At 42.5% G+C, this 17,041-nt stretch overlaps 1 pseudogene; it reads right to left on the bottom strand.

The window, feature by feature from the left end:
- Positions 1-2,494: 2,494 nt before the first annotated feature.
- LOC133365499 (coiled-coil domain-containing protein 85B-like) overlaps positions 2,495-17,041 on the bottom strand; it is a 45,746-nt pseudogene continuing 31,199 nt past the window's right edge.

The raw sequence follows: 17,041 nt of genomic DNA, 5'->3' as shown, positions 1-17,041 counted from the left end.
GCAAGGAGATTGCTAAGAAAGCCATCACTTCAGGATGAAAATCAAGGCTGTGTGAATTGGCCTTCTTTAATAGCTTTCTCCTGCATGCAAAGGGAAATGATCACGAAAAGTTATGATTACACCAAATGAAAAGCAGCAAAGTCATCCCACTGGTCATGCAGTTCTTACCTGAGCAGGTGAGAATAGTTACTACGATTACTACCACCACCAGAGCAAACTATTAAAACACACAGAGCAAAGTATCCAGACAAACCAATTTACTAATAAGAGTACAAGCAGAGAAATGTACAGCCTACAAATCTCTAGAAATTGAGAAAAGGGTGCCATTTTATTGCAGAGCTATTGGCTAAATTATTTCCATTGTGAATCATCACCAGATTTTTCATTTATTTATCCCTGCTATATTCCATAATGAGTCTCTGTTTCACCTGGGATATTTGTACAAACATTAGATATTGCAAATATGAAAATGATAGGGCAGACTTTTTTCATTGTGGGTGGTTTTGTGACATGTTTAAAACAGAAAGGAGACCAATTACTCTTTTTGTAAAAAAACGAAGAGGAAACAGTTTACACCTAGATTCCATGGTACTCTTATTGGGTTATTTAAAAGACTAGATACTTTACAAGGATAAAACTTGTGTTTAACATCTTAATACCACCTAGCATTGGAATAGATGGAAGACAGCAAATATCCTACACAAGCAGACCAAAGACTTTTGTGGGGTAGCTTAGGCATCTATGAATTTGTTGTGCATACAGATGAATAATTAAAAGGCTATATGAGGGATGAAAGTTACCACAAGGCTGCTGCATATTAAGAACCAATCACTACGTGGAGCTGATTAAAATTCTACTTAAATTATTGGCATCAGAAAGAACAATCCGATGTGCATCATACAGGGTCATTTGTTCTTTTTATCTGGCCTGATTCCTAATTAAATCTGGCTGCAGAGATCGGCACGAGGGGAGGTGCTTCAGGCATATTGTTGCTCTAATATATTCAAGCCATACATCAAAGGGGTTCTGAACTGTTAGCCTTGAAGAATAGATCTCAACCATGATGATTAACATTCTGGCTTCCTTGCCCTGGGTTCCTTTCTGTCAAGTTGTTAACTCTTTGCTTTTGGCCCCACCCATAGAGCTTCTAACCCTGGCAGTAGACTTCAGTCTAGCTTAGTCTGGCAAGCCCAGCAGCCAAGGTGAAAAGGCAGAGTTCACAGAAAAGTTCTCCTTTTTAGATCCCTTTTTTCTTGACCACACCCAGAGGCTAGGAACATAATGTTTCCATAGATCATCTGACTAGGTCACATGAGATTTTTGCAGTTCAGAGGCACACCTGGCTGCATCACAGAATATTCCTGTAGGTCCCCTATCCTCATGACTGCATCACAAGGTGTAACTGCATTTGGCAACACTCATCCCTTATTACTCTTTTTCATGCCGTTTCCCCTGGTAAAATTTAGATTATAAACGACCTGTGTTATTTCCCTTTTGAAACTCTGTAAAGGACCCTGTATGCCTATGGTGCTATAGAAACAAAAATATTTATCGTAAGCCAGGACACGCTGAGTTGAGTGAGCTGCCCCTCAGGATGTATGGACAGAGTTCTCTATTAACCTCTTTGGAAGACTCGCTCTCTGGCAAGAACATCTCACTTGCAGTCTTAAAATGTACAAGGACAAGGCAATCAGGGCAGCCAAGAATTGCACTCCTATGAATATTTACTTGTAAGGCAGTCTCTCAATGTCCGGCAACATTTATTCCCAATATTAGGTACATCCCTAATATGAATAGTACATTTGCAGAGGCAAACAATTCAACAAAGAGCAAGCAACCGGGAGGGGGGGTGGGGCTGCTAGAACCAGATACATACATTACCTTTATTGGAAACCAACCAAGGCAGACACAACCAGCTCCACTTACATGTGGTATTTGTGATGAAAGTTTCTTTTGCTGCATGAGACATTTTCTGCTCATTTTATTCTTTCATTAAAAGTAGCAATGGAATTTAGACTTTTCTTGAAGCCAATCTAGTTTCTTGCAGGTAATAATAATAATAATAATAGTAATAATAAATTTATTTATACCCCGCCTTTCGGCCAAAGGCCCTCAAGGCAGCTTACAAAGAAAAATAGACAGAAGTATAAAAATACGTCAATGAAAGCAATACAGCAATACAATTTACAAATTGCAAAAATTAAACTAAATAACACATAACATTATTAAGAAAAAAATGTCCAGGAAAGAAATTCAGAATAAATCACATACATCCACCGCTGCCCTGCTTTGGGGCTGAGATGGGTACGGGTTTCCCCAGACATGACATCTTCAGCCAGGCAGGAGAAATAGGAACAGAGGCAAACATAGTGCCCCGTCCAGGTTTTTTGACGCCAGGAGCATGGAGCAAAGGATGGGGAGTCTGCGGGGTAAGGCAGGGCACACCCATCTTCCCGTGCGGGGGCAAAGGAAGCGAGGCGTCCTCCCCACAGGTTTAGTTGCTGGGGGTGCAGGTGGGGTGAAGCTGGTCCGGGCTCCCGGTGCTGGATCTGCTGTTGCCCAGGTTGCGGGGCCCACAGGGCAGGCTAAGCTCCGAGGAGCCGCCGGCGGGGCTGGGGTTGGGCCGTGCGGAGGTGCATTCCTCCTCGAGGGCCAGGCAGAGCTCCTTCAGCTCCAGGTTGTCCTTGGCCAGGCAGTCCTGGAGGCCCTCCAGGCCGGCCAGCTTGTAGAGGCAGGCGGCCACCACGTCGTGCAGCACCTGCGCCATGTGGTGCCTGAAGAGTTGTCAGTGGCATGCCAGGCGCTTGGCCTTGAGCCGGTCCTCATCAAGGAAGTAGCACAGGTCATGCAGCTCACGGTTCTCAGACTGCTGCCACCCGTTGACTGCCTTCAGCTCACGGATCTCGCAGAGGTGCTCCTGCAGCTGCCGGTTGACGTCATCTATCAGGTATCAGTGTGTTGTATTCCATGGAATCTTGGATTTATACCAGGAAAACCCAGGTTCCAGTCCCAGTCATGAAACTCACTGGATGATCTTGGACAATTGGATAACGTGAGATAATCCATGTATGTCACACTGAAACTCATTGGAAACTAGGTAGGATACCAAATGTGATCAACTAATAAATACGGTAGGTGTGTTCACTACACCAATTTCAAACTCAGCCTCATGCTGATTCACTAATAGGCAAAAAACCTTGCAGTTTAAGAATGTACCTATAGCCCACAGATATTTAAGAACATAAGAAGAGCCTGCTGGATCAGGCCAGTGGCCCATCTAGTCTAGCATCCTGTTCTCACAGTGGCCAACCAGGTGCCTGGGGGAAGCCTGCAAGCAGGACCCGAGTGCAAGGACACTCTCCCCTCCTGAGGCTTGTGGCAACTGGTTTTCAGAAGCATGCTGCCTCTGACTAGGGTGGCAGAGCACAGCCATCATGGCTAGTAGCCATTGATAGCCCTGTCCTCCATGAATTTGTCTAATCTTCTTTTAAAGCCGTCCAAGCTGGTGGCCATTACTGCATCTTGTGGGAGCAAATTCCATAGTTTAACTATGTGCTGAGTAAAGAAGTACTTCCTTTTGTCTGTCCTGAATCTTCCAACATTCAGCTTCTTTGAATGCCCACAAGTTCTAGTATTATGAGAGAGGGAGAAAAACTTTTCTCTATCCACTTTCTCAATGCCATGCATAATTTTATACACTTCTATCATGTCTCCTCTGACCCGCCTTTTCTTTAAACTAAAAAGCCCCAAATGCTGCAACCTTTCCTCATAAGGGAGTCGCTCCATCCCCTTGATCATTCTGGTTGCCCTCTTCTGAACCTTTTCCAACTCTATAATATCCTTTTTGAGATGAGGCAACCAGAACTGTATGCAGTATTCCAAATGCGGTCGCACCATAGATTTATACAATGGCATTATGATATCAGCTGTTTTATTCTCAATACCTTTCCTAATTATCACTAGCATGGAATTTGCTTTTTTCACAGCTGCCGCACATTGAGTTGACATTTTCATTGTGCTGTCCACTACAACCCCGAGGTCTCTCTTCTGGTCGGTCACCGCCAGCTCAGACCCCATGAGCGTATATGTGAAATTAAGATTTTTTGCTCCAATATGCATAATTTTACACTTGTTTATATTGAATTGCATTTGCTATTTTTCCACCCATTCACTCAGTTTGGAGAGGTCTTTTTGGAGCTCTTCGCAATCCCTTTTTGTTTTAACAACTCTGAACAATTTAGTATCGTCAGCAAACTTGGCCACTTCACTGCTCGCTCTAGGTAATTAATGAACAAGTTGAAAAGTACAGGTCCCAATACCGATCCTTGAGGGACTCCACTTTCTACAGCCCTCCATTGGGAGAACTGTCCGTTTATTCCTACTCTCTGCTTTCTGCTTCTTAACCAATTCCTTATCCACAAGAGGACCTCTCCTCTTATTCCATGACTGCTAAGCTTCCACAGAAGTCTTTGGTGAGGTACCGTGTCAAAAGCTTTTTGAAAGTCTTACACTATGTCCACTGGATCACCTCTATCTATATGCTTGTTGACACTCTCAAAGAATTCTAATAGGTTACTGAGACAGGACTTTCCCTTGCAGAAGCCATGCTGGCTCTGCTTCAGCAAGGCTTGTTCTTCTATGTGCTTAGTTAATCTAGCTTTAATAATACTTTCTACCAGTTTTCCAGGGACAGAAGTTAAGCTAACTGGCCTGTAATTTCCGGGATCCCCTCTGGATCCCTTTTTGAAGATTGGCGTTACATTTGCCACTTTCCAGTCCTCAGGCACGGAGGAGGACCTGAGGGACAAGTTACATATTTTAGTTAGCAGATCAGCAATTTCACCTTTGAGTTCTTTGAGAACTCTCGGGTGGATGCCATCCGGGCCCTGTGATTTGTCAGTTTTTATATTGTCCATTAAGCTTAGAACTTCCTCTCTCGTTACCACTATTTGTCTCAGTTCCTCAGAATCCCTTCCTGCAAATGTTAGTTCAGGTTCAGGGATCTGCCCTATATCTTCCACTGTGAAGACAGATGCAAAGAATTCATTTAGCTTCTCTGCAATCTCCTTATCGTTCTTTAGTACACCTTTGACTCCCTTATCATCCAAGGGTCCAATCGTCTCCCTAGATGGTCTCCTGCTTTGAATGTATTTATAGAATTTTTTGTTGTTGGTTTTTATGTTCTTAGCAATGTGCTCCTCAAATTATTATTATTATTATTATTATTGTTGTTGTTGTTGTTGTTGTTGTTGTTATTATTATTATTATCTTTATTTATATCCCGCCATTTTTCCAAAACTGGAACTCATGGCGGCTTCCAGATAAAAAATACATATAATTAAAAACATACAAAGTCTACATTAAAATAAGATTAAACTATTTCCAATATTAAAACCACACACACATATAGCTAAAATAGTTCAAACTAGTTTAAAAATGATATAATAGACATTAGCAATGCAGCACCCTTCACACCCTATCCTTAGCCTTCAATTCCAAAGGCTTGTTGGAATAGAAAGATCTTTGCTTGTCGGCGGAAGGGCTGCAAAGAGGGGGTCATTCTTACCTCCCTAGGAAGGGAATTCCAAAGCCTAGGGGCAGCCACCGAGAAGGCCCTCTCACACATCCCCACTAGTCGTATTCTTTTTTAGCATCCCTTATTGTCTTCTTGCATTTATTTTGCCAGAGTTTGTGTTCCTTTTTATTTTCCTCATTCGGACAAGGCTTCCATTTTCTGAAGGAAGACTTTTTGCCTCTAAGAGCTTCCTTGACTTTGCTCGTTAACCATGCTGGCATCTTCTTGGCCCTGGTGGTACCTTTTCTGATCTGCAGTATGCACTCCGGTTGAGCTTCTAATATAGTGTTTTTAAACAACTTCCAAGCATTTTTGAGTGATGTGACCCTCTGGACTTTGTTTTTCAGCTTTCCTTTTACCAATCCCCTCATTTTTGTGAAGTTTCCTCTTTTGAAGTCAAATGTGACCATGTTGGATTTTCTTGGCAATTGGCCATTTACATGTATGTTTAATTTAATAGCACTATGGTCACTGCTCCCAATCAGTTCGACAACACTTACATCTCACTCCAGATCCCGGTCCCCACTGAGGATTAAGTCCAGGGTTGCCGTCCCTCTGGTCGGTTCCATGACCAACTGGTCTAGGGCATAGTCATTTAGAATATCTAGAAATTTTGCTTCTTTGTCATGACTGGAACACATATGCGGCCAGTCTATGTCCGGGTAGTTGAAGTCACCCATTACTACCACATTTCCTAGTTTGGATGCTTCCTCAATTTCATATCTCATCTCCAGGTCTCCCTGAGCATTTTGATCAGGGGGATGATAGATCGTTCCAGTATTAAATCCCTCCTGGGGCATGGTATCACCACCCACAACGATTCTGTGGAGGAGTCTGCCTCTTTTGGGGTTTCGAGCTTGCTGGATTCAATGCCTTCTTTCATGTATATCAAACTTTAAAAAGCAGGGAAATTGGGCAGCTATAGTGAATGCACCAGGGGAGCAGGAGACCTGACCTCCTCTCTGAGATATTGGACTGCCCTATAAATTTGTCAAAATGCAAACACAATTTGGGTTGGTCTTTCACAGTCCAATCCACTTCCTGTGTAGCTTGGAAGAATTTGGTAACATGTGCTTCTTAGCATATGGTGAGTGGTGGCAACACCTGCCATCTCCAAAGATAGAGAATTATATCAGTTTATGTTTGTTGGTGTTCTTCTTACTTTGCTTCTTTCCTGTGTTACTAATGTTTCTACAGGGAATCCAAACTACAAAATTTTATTTCTCTCATTATTCATCCTAGAAATCTGTGTCAAATTTACTTTTATTAATTTCAAAGCCTTTTTATTGGTCAATGCCATTTGATGGTGAAGATAGCCTTTTGTGTTTCAAATTGGAGCTTAAGTTCTGTTTCTATTTTGGGTGTATTAACAGTTGAATCTGAAACTGCAGTTTGATGTAAAATCAGACTGATTACAATATGTTGCTACTTCAGCAATGACTCTAGCTGTTGGGGAAAAGAGGATGCATGTTTTCAGCCTGCTATGTTTAAACCACTTTATTTAAGGCAAGGTGGGCATGGTCAATTAAAAACATAGAGCACACCTAGAAGTTTGCTAGAATATATTTCACCTCCCACTGTTTTATCTTGTGCAAAGTGAGACACTCCTGAGGTCAACTGGAGACTACTCTGCAGAATAGTCAGTGCCATTATTCCACAATTATGTTTGGAGTTTTTTTAGTGTAAATTTTACAAAGTGTTGCTGTACTTCACATATTCACAGAAATAGAACAAAAAGGAAATGATTTCCTACAGGAAACTTCACTAAAATTGCAAAGTATATCAGACATATTTAAAGTGACTATCTGAACTATATCAACTGTCTTAATAATGTTGCTTCCTTCCTGCTAAAACAAGATCAGCACAGCACGTCTTTCTATTCTTTGGGCTGATTGCAGGTTTTGCCACCACTCACCATATGCTTAGAGGCACATGTTACCAAATTATTGCAAGCTACACAGCAAGTGGATTGGACTGTGAAAGACCAACCCAAATTGTGTTTGCATTTTGACCAATTTGTGGGGCAGTCCAATATCTCAGAGAGGTGGTCAGGTCTCCTGCTCCCCTGTTGCGTTCACTATAGCTGCCCAATTTCCCTGCTTCTCGCTTTTTAAAGTTTGATAGAAATAGCTGTGGGCTATAGGTACATTCTTAAACCACAAGGTTTTTTTGCCTATTAGTGAATTTCCCTGCTTTTTATTCTGGGAGGTAAGAAATGGGAACCTGTGCAAGTTTGCTGAGAATGGATTGATCATTTGCATACTTATTGAGTTCAGTGGGATTTACTCCCCTGCAATTATGCTTAGGATAAGTGAAACTGACCACAGGGGATGGGGAAGGGGGGAGGAGCGAGGGGAGGAAACATAGAGTGGAGGACTGGGATGGGAGCAGGCAGGACGGGGAGGGAGGAGAAGGACAGGTTTGATCATTGTCATGCTTCTTGAATTCAGTGTGATTTACTCCTGTGCAATCATGGTTAGGATAGATAAAACTGACCAGGAGGGGAGAGAGGGAGGGCTGGAGTGGGCAGGGGAGGAGGAAGAAGGAAGAGGGAAGGAGCTGGAAAACCGGTCTCATCATTTGCATGCTTATTGAGTTGAATGGGATTTATTCCTATGCAATCATGGTTAGGATAGGAAAAACTGACCATGGGGGAGGGGGGAGGGGAAGGAGCATGTTGGAGGAGGGCAAAGGAAGGGGGAGGGGAGGGGGAGGGGAGGAGATTGGGTGGGTGGGCACTGGGCAGAGGAGAAAACCCTTTCCTTTCCAAAAGGAAAACATTGTGAACAGTATCATTGCTTTTCAGCATTTTCCTCACCTCTTTATATTACAGCAGGCACATGTAGCCTCCCACCCAAATTTAAACCAAAGCTGTCCCTGGCCACATCCACACCAGGCCTTTATTTCACTTTGGACAGTCATGGCTTTTCTCAAAGAATCCTGGGAAGTGTAGTTAGTGAAGGGTGCTGAGAGTTGCTAGGAGACGCCCTGTTCCCTTCACAGACCTTCAAACAGAGTGGCTGACTGTTAAACCAGTCTGGCCACTAGAGCTCTCTCAGTGGAATAGGAGTCTCCTCTCAGCACCCTTCATAAACTACACTTCCCAGAATTCTCTGAGGGAAGCCATGACTGTCTCAAGTGAAACCAAAGTCTGTTGTGGGTGTGGCCCCCTGATTAGGCAAGCAAGCAGCTGGGAGACTGGCTTTTAGAACTCTGACAGTTGGTTCTTACTGAGCATGCCCTGCGTTATCATAGGCTGCTAGCCAAAATTTCTTAAATTAATTAAATATCAGCCAGGCATTTTTTTAACTTTTAAACTGCAGAAGATGAAGGTCAGAGTATGGGACAAGGTCAGTTTTAGGATTACAGGTACTCTGTGAACATGGCTGATTTTTAATGAATTTCAAAAGATTATGAGAACTCTCAGAGAAAAAAGTCCAAAAGACTTTGAACTCTCGATTCTCTCTGACTGTTTTGTGTATCGCCATGAATATTGAGACGGTTGTTAAGGAAGCATTTCTGAGTTCAGGACTATACATTTTGTCAGGTTTTGTTTTGAAATGAGCTTATGGGAAGCATCAGAATGGCATGGGGGTATTTTCAATTTAACATTGCGGAATGTGAAAAATCCACGCTGGCTAGAGTATACAGCCACTCTTGTGGCTGTATAATACTACTGCAGGTCAGAATGCATTAAATATACATTAATAAGAACACCAGTGCAAACAATTCCTTATGCCATGTTATGTATTTTTCCGCCAGCAGAACAGAGAATTGCCCCTGACTGAAATAGGCATGTTTGATTTCAGAACAAAATTTGTGTTTTTCCCCAGAATGCCCATCGGCACACAAAGTATAAAGTATAAAGTACAAAGTATAAAGGGTTTATTTTTTCATCAGATGTGAGGAACAGAAACGGAGACCCTGTTTATGTGTATGAGCCTAAAGGGAAATCTCTTCATTTGAACTGTACGTTTAACTCCAAAATGTCTAAAACCTTAAAAATTAAGTTCAAGGGAAAGGTAGCATTCCTTGTTGACACTTTATGACCGCATCCACACTTTACATTTAAAGCTCTGTTATACCACTTTAAATAGTCATGGCTTATCCCCAGAAATCCTGGGAACTATAGTGAAAGGATGCTGAGAGTTGTTAGAAGACCCCTATTCCCCTCACAGAGCTACAATTTTCAGAGTAGTTTATCAATTCCTGTTCCCTGATAATTTTGGGAATTGTAGCTCTGTGAGGGGAATAGGGTCTCCTAACAACTCTTGGTATCCTACAGTTCTCAGGATGCTTTGGAGGAGTTCAAGTGGGATAATAGTGCATTATAGAGCTTTGGCTATGGGGCGGTATTCAAATGCAATAAATAAATAAATAAATGTATGGTGTGAATGTTTTATTAACAAAAGATACAAATGAGACAGGGGAGAAAACTTACATATAGAACATCCGGGTAATATTAACATGCTGAACATTTTGAAAACATCAGCTTGAGAAGGATCTTCTTCCAAACATGTAGCTTTATATAAGGCGGAAAGTTTATATATGGAGAAACATCTCTCTCTCTCTCACACACACACACACACGCACGCACGCATGCACGCATGCACACACACCCTGCAGTGGCATAGCAAAGAAACAAATTTACATCTTCATCCCCCAGGCACCTGGTTGGCCACTGTGAGAACAGGATGCTGGACTAGATGGGCCACTGGCCTGATCCAGCAGGCTCTTCTTATGTTCTTATGTTCTTATCTGCATAGGCTGGCATGGGCTCCTTTGGGAGGAAGGGCATGATAGAAATTTAATAACTAAATAAAGTAAATAAACTAGAAAAAGGAGCAGGGCAGGACTACACAGATGGGAACTGATTCCTACAGAATTCATTTGGAGCAGAGCCTACCTGAGGCACTGGCCTACATAGAGGGGTGGGTTGGAAAGGATGGGGTTCCTTCCTTTTCCTGTCTGTCAGATTTGATGGGAGTTTTTGACTAATACAATTATAATCATAAGAAGTATTTACAGTCTCATTACAGGTTGTGTTGTACAGGTTTGGGCAGGGCTTTTTCTGTGATGGTACTGTCTGTTATGGAGTACTGGCACTTTTTTTCAGTGCCCATGGGAACCATTTTGTGTTGACACCCATAGCACTTTCATCAAGATATGGGTACCGGCATCTCATGTTTTACCAAAATAAGCACAGTCGCCATAAGGGATTTTGCCCCATAAAAATTCAGGTACTCTGCTTTCTCAAAATGTGTCCTGTATGTTTCTTTGGTAAAATATGTTTAATTGAAATATATGGAAACAAACATTCTTCTCCTTCTCTCGATAGAATGCAATTCCCGACTCATTGCCTTACTTAGACTGCTCTCTGATTCATATGTTCAGAATAATTTTAAAGTGATCTTCTCCCTATAACTTCCAGCTGCAGATTCCCACCCAAATCCTGTTTTGAATTATGATTTAATAAATACACTTCAAATTGAAATCATCTTTCCCTTTTGTTCTCCCCAAGATATTTTCCCACACCCATCACTCCTTCCAGCCATGATTAATATACAATTTATGTCTGAAATAAAAACCAACTCCTCCTGCTGCCTTACCCTTTCCAGTATCAGATTCCCACCACCACGCCATGACCGAGCGGTCATTAAATGCATAGAAATCTATGTTATTTGTTATGATGGAGAGATGCTTAATCAAACCCTTCAGGGCACATATCCCGAACACAAGGACAGAAAGCTGGTATCTAGATATCTAAACGAGTGTGTTGGCAGCCTCCAGAGTACAACATACAAACCCTAAGAACCAGAGCTCTAAAAGTCACTGTTGCAATAGATCAGCCTTTCCCAACGGGATGCTACTCTAGATGTTTTGAATTACAACACCCATCACCTCTGACCATTGATCATGCTGCCTGGGCTGATGGGGGTTGGAGTCTGAAACATCTGGAGGTCATCAGATTGGGAAAGTCTGCAGTGAATTTATTTATATACTGATTTCAAGACTGAACTTTTAGGGCAGGGGTAGCCAATGTGATACCCTCCAGCTGTTGGACTACATCTCCCATCATGCCTGATCATCAGCCATGCTGGCTGGCAGTGATGGAAGCTGTAGTCCTACAACTGCTGGAGGGCACTATGTTGGGTACCCCTTGTTTAGGGAACAACTATGAGCTGGTTCAAAGAGCTGGTGTGCCCCATACAATCAACTCAGGTGAGGGGACATCAGGTGCATGGCCTAGTCTTGATAAAATGCAGGCATCGATTGTATAAACAGATGCCTTTCTGTGGTAACTGTATAATACTCATGTTCTAGAAAAGTTTAAAGAAGAGCGTGAAGGTTGGAGTGAGTCTATGAGAGAAAAGGTACCTGTCTGCTTTGTACTAATGCTAGCCACAATGTGGATGTTTTCCAAGTGCAGCTAGACACTGTGGTTTTCTTATGTGTTCCTGAAACTAGCCCCTTACCCCCCTTCTCCTGGTTTGTGATGTCATGAATTCCTATAATGAGAAATTGCGTTTAGAGTAAGATAGTATGTTTAAACACATCTTAAAAGTTATTAAAATCTTTAAAACTATCTTTAAAATTATCCAGTAATAGTCTAACTCCATTTTCTTTGAACTTGGCATGGACTGTGGACACAGGCAAATGTTTGAAAAGCGCTCTTGTGCCTTTTGGTGTTCAACGTTGCATTTCAACGCTGTGAGTGTGACTACTGCCAAGAGGACCAGACACAGGCAGCAAGTGCCTGTCAATACGTACAAAACTTCTGTTGGTATGAATGCAACTGCCCACACTATTGGCAGAGTGAAGCCATGAGTGAGCAGTGCAATTCATCACAAATGAATATCAGTAAACATTCTTTTCTTATATACATAGGTGATATATTTGTGGGTTTTGTCCATCACACATGCACCAGAAAAGGGGGTTGGAAATATTTAGAGTCACACTGGTGTTTCCTTTAAATTTCAGACTCTGTACTAAGTTTCTGTATTAAACATCAACCTGAAATATTATTTTAAAATATACTGCAAGTAAGATCAAGCCTACTCAAGGATCAAATTGTCAATTGCTTTCATTTTCACAGTGTTTTTAAACATTAAACATTCAAGATCTCTCTTCAAATTATAAAGCCATATACTGAATCCAAAACATTCATCTGAGTTTTTGAAAGATAGCTTGAGTATAAAGTTTAAAGATATAAGATGGTTACACAAATGCAGTCTAGGATAGAACCAGTTTAGTGTACTGGAAACAGTGCTGCACATGGACTGGTAAGACGTAGGCTTGAATTCTGACTTGGCCATCAAGCTTCTTGGGTGGCCTTGGGCCAGTCGTTGTCATTCTGAGGATACCTCACATATTCTAGCCTGTGTTTGTTGGAGAAAAATAGGATAGCTAGACAGATAATAGCTCCAAGCAATAGTATAGTGGCAAATTCAGACGTGCTGAGTCCCTTCATGTTTGTCACGGTCACACACACCCCTTTTTTGCTGCTGGGTTGAGAATGAGATCTTTGTTAATGCTTCTCTCACAACAGATAACTCTAGGAGCCAATAAATGGGAAAGGGGAGAGTATTAGCTACTGAGAAGATTCTTCTCAATGGCTGACTCACCTCCTTTCACTCTGATTGGCTCCAATCAGCAGGAAAGGACAAGGAAGCATGCTAGAAGACCCTTCTCAGTGGCTAGCACACTCCCCTTTCATGTTGATTGTCTCATAGGATGCTGAAGACATAGGAACTCTGCTGGGACCCTGCTCCCCAAAAAGTAAAGTGTCTAAGTCCCCCCAAGACCCTGGATGACTACACCCCTGACTCCAAGCATTAGGCTGAAAGATAGGTGCTGGCACCACAGGGCAGTGGCAGCTCTGCGTCTGGAGTAAGTTCCCTTGTTAAATACACCCCAGCATACAACCTGTGCATGGATTGGAACAGATTAAAGAACCAAAAATGGGAAAGTGGAGAATGGCAGCCATGAATCCCACTACATTGCAATAGTAAGGTCAATTGTTGAAGGAAAGGATGGATAATATCCTTAAAAAGCATCAGAATACTTCCACTTAATGCAAAGAAGCAAGTGATAACAAAGTACAGCAACCCATGGTAGATCATTATATTTGAGAGCTGGATGCTGACTTGGCATGATTTGAAGCAGGTCTGAAGGATAAGCCAGAATTCTTACAATACAACATTTAAAAGAGTAATTGATTAAAAAAAAAACCCATTAAAAAGGAATATCCGAGGATGGCACACTACAGGAAAAGAAACCAAAACATAAAATGTACTGATATTACTGGTGTTGCCAAACAGGGCCAGCCCCAGCCACACTGCGGCCCTTGGGCACCAGCCTGCCCTGGATCCTGGCACCTGCACGCATGCATGCATGCACGGCCCACATGCATGCATGGCCCACCTACCTATCAGGAGAAGGTTGGGCAGGCGAGGTCGGACAGGCGAGCAAGTAAGTGAACGGGCAGGGGGTAGGACAGTGGGCTGGCAAGTGAGCGGAGCGTGGGATGGTGGGTGGATGAGCGGGAGGGGGCAGGGGGTGGAACAGTGCGGGGTGAGCGAGCAAGCAAGTGGGGGCAGGACAGAGCGAGCAGGCAGGATGGCAAGAGAGAGAGCGGGACAGATGGGACAGCAGATGAGTGAGAGGGGGGAGAGGGTGAGCGAGCAAGCAGGCAGAGGGAGGGTGAGTGGGCAGGGGGAGGGTGAGCAAGGGAGCTAGCGGGGATGAGGGCCGGCAAGTGGGCATGCCCTCTGCATGTACACTTTTTAAAACCTCTGTTCAAAAATTATTTGAAAGATAAAATGTATAATATGCCATTTTTGCAAGTAATTAAAAAAACCTGCATGTACACTTTTATGCCAACCAAGATCCTGCTGTGATCTTCTGTTGTACTGCAATCCTATGCATGTTTATTCAGAAGCAAGTCCCAATCATGTACAGAGAAAGTACTCTTCATGCTGCTGAAAGCTATATATTTACTGAATTCCTGATGTGAGACAAGCAGGAAAAGGAAACTGCGAATTTAGCTATTGCCAACAAATCTTGTCAATCACAACCCTGACTTCACTTATTGACTAAAAATCTGAAAGGACAGGGATTAGAGCAGCCAGTAGTAACAGAAGTTGCAGGGTGGTGGCGGCTGACATTTTGGTTTACATCTTTTGAACTGCCTAGAAACTTAATTTTTTAAAAAAAATTAAAGCTAAGAGTCCGGATATTAAGGTGAGTTACCCGAAGACCCAGAGAAGACCCCCCAAAACCAGAGTCTCCTGGCAAAAACAAGACACCTGGCAATCCTACACTATAGAGAAATGAATAGCTATGACAACGCAATTTGTCCATTTGTCCTTTTGTTTTGCTTGTTAGACTGTACCACAAAACCCAAAGGGAAATAGCTTGCCCTCAGAAGAAGCAGAAAGAGGAACAATGACAACAAACAATGTGAAGGGAAGAAGAATCTTATATATTGCTATACATTTCAATTGTTTGTCCTGGTTTTTTTACCTACTTACCATTTTGTTTGAAGAGAAGTTAAAATATGAATAATTTTTAAGGTACAAGATTATAACTGTATACTAACAGGAGGGATTTGTTTTCTTTTTTTGTTCTCATTCATCTTAATGAAAGATGTAGGTGGTCACCGTCTTCTGCATATCCTTAACAGCAGATCAGGGCTGTGGCTACACATGATGCTAATTGTGTTCTCTTCAACCACATTATTTCCCCTTTGTTATGTAATTCAGAACCCACTTTATTGGGACTGCAGCACAGGGGAAAGTTTGAACTCTTCGCCAGTGTTGTTGTTGTTGTTATGTGCCTTCAAGTTGATTACGACTTATGGCGACCCTATGAATCAGCGACCTCCAAGAGCATCTGTCATGAACCACCCTGTTCAGATCTTGTAAGTTCAGGTCTGTGGCTTCCTTTATGAAATCAATCCATCTCTTCTTTGCCCTTCCTCTTTTTCTACGCCCTTCCGTTTTCCCCAGCATTATTGTCTTTTCTAGTGAATCATGTCTTCTCATGATGTGTCCAAAGTATGATAACCTGTTTCATCATTTTAGCTTCTAGTGACAGTTCTGGTTTAATTTGTTCTAACCAGAGCTTGGAAAAGTTACTTTTTTGAACTACAACTCCCATCAGCCCCATCCAGCATGGCCACTGGGTATGCTGATGGGAGTTGTAGTTCAAAAAAAGTAACTTTTCCAAGCTCTGGTTCTAACCCCCAATTATTTGTCTTTTTCGCACAGTTTTTGCACAAAGCTCTCCTCCAGCACCACATTCCACCAGTGTTACCTTCATGAAAATACACTCACACATTGCATTTAGGCAGAGCTTGGAAAAGTTACTTTTTTGAACTACAACTCCCATCAACCTCAGCCAGCATGGCCACTGGATTGGGCTGATGGGAGTTATAGTTCAAAAAAGTAACTTTTCCAAGCTCTGCATTTAGGCTTGGAGGGTGGGGATAGCTGTCATTCTAAACCTAAATCCAGTGAGGATGTGGTTTTTGTTGAGACCACTCTGGTGGATGGAAAAGTGGTCCCAATAAAAACCATCTCCCACATCCCTAATTAAATAATAAAATAATGTTTGGAAGCAATGTAATTAGTGTAATATGTAGCTAGGTCCTCATAGCACGTATCAGGGATGGGGTCATCTGGGATTTCAGTTCAGACTCCTGCCCATTCCAACCTATTTAATATGAGATCAGGGCTATGAGAGCTCCCCAGAGCCCCCTCATCTTTGGTGTCATAGCAACCCCCACTTTCCTATGTCTGGTGCTAAGGGCGAAAGGAGTTCGAGCCAAGCTACTGTACCCCTCTGCTTGCTCACCCTTGCTGTTCAACTCTTACTGCCGCCAGGTGAAAGAATTAATTTTTCTAGAAGGCTGCCTTCCACCACTCTGCCTAAAACTTCCTTGTGTCTCCTCAAGAACACCTCAAAGTAGTACAGAACTTGGCTTACAGAAAACCAGCATATCCCTCCAGTGGAGCAAAATCGTACAGTCAAAATATACATAGGTTAAGATGCAATCTACTATCCCTCCACCTAAACATTCCCTATCAACTTACAATAGTCTTGTGATGTTAGAATGGCATTTCTGAAGCGCTTCTGCATGGTATGTATTCCCTTTGTGTGAGACCCTCCATTATCTGAATACCAAAACAAAACACTTTCAGATTTAGCCTGGGGCTACTGGATTCACATGCCCCCAAATCAACAAGTTCAAGGACGTTTTGGGCCTTAACTCTCAACTGCAGACAGAGCCTATGTCTTCCATAGACCTATCACCTTCCATACGAGCCATAGGACAGGTCTCATTTACAGAGCTTGGAAAAGTTACTTTTTTGAACTACAACTCCCATCAGCCCCAGCCAGCGTGGCCACTGGATTGGGCTGATGGGAGTTGTAGTTCAAAAAAGTAACTTTTCCAAGCTCTGC

The sequence above is a fragment of the Rhineura floridana genome, chromosome 10 (genome assembly GCF_030035675.1).
Source record: "Rhineura floridana isolate rRhiFlo1 chromosome 10, rRhiFlo1.hap2, whole genome shotgun sequence".
Classification (NCBI taxonomy): domain Eukaryota; kingdom Metazoa; phylum Chordata; class Lepidosauria; order Squamata; family Rhineuridae; genus Rhineura; species Rhineura floridana.
The sequence above is the reverse complement of the archived record's forward strand: the minus strand, read 5'-3'. Positions and strand labels throughout refer to the sequence as shown.